The following is a 473-nucleotide window of genomic DNA, read 5'->3' as shown; positions in this document are numbered from 1 at the left end:
AGAAGCTAAAAAAAAGTATGCGTCTAATAATAAGCAATTAAAATAAACAAAAATTTTAAAAAAATATAAAAAATGAAATATATCAATAAAGATAAAAGAAACAAAAAAATAAATTACAAAAATTGTACCTTAAACACGAGAGAGAGAGAAAAGGAGGGAGGGAGAGAAAAGAGAGAATGAGTAAAAAATATTTGATCTTGTATAAATAGATGATATTGAAAAAAATAAACTAATTAAATTAATTCATATATTTCGTTATCATATTTATTATTTATTAAATAATTTGTAATTTACTCCAATCAAATCAAATAATTAATATAATTAATCAATTCATATAAATTATAATAAATGGTAAAATTTGAATGTCTAATCAAATTAATTAATTGATATAATTAATTAATTATAATTGATTTGCTTTAACGAATTAAATGAAATAAATTAAGAAACACCTCAAGAGTATGCCACATCATTCC

The sequence above is a fragment of the Arachis ipaensis genome, chromosome B10 (genome assembly GCF_000816755.2).
Source record: "Arachis ipaensis cultivar K30076 chromosome B10, Araip1.1, whole genome shotgun sequence".
NCBI lineage: Eukaryota > Viridiplantae > Streptophyta > Magnoliopsida > Fabales > Fabaceae > Arachis > Arachis ipaensis.
Note: the sequence above shows the minus strand (reverse complement) of the source record.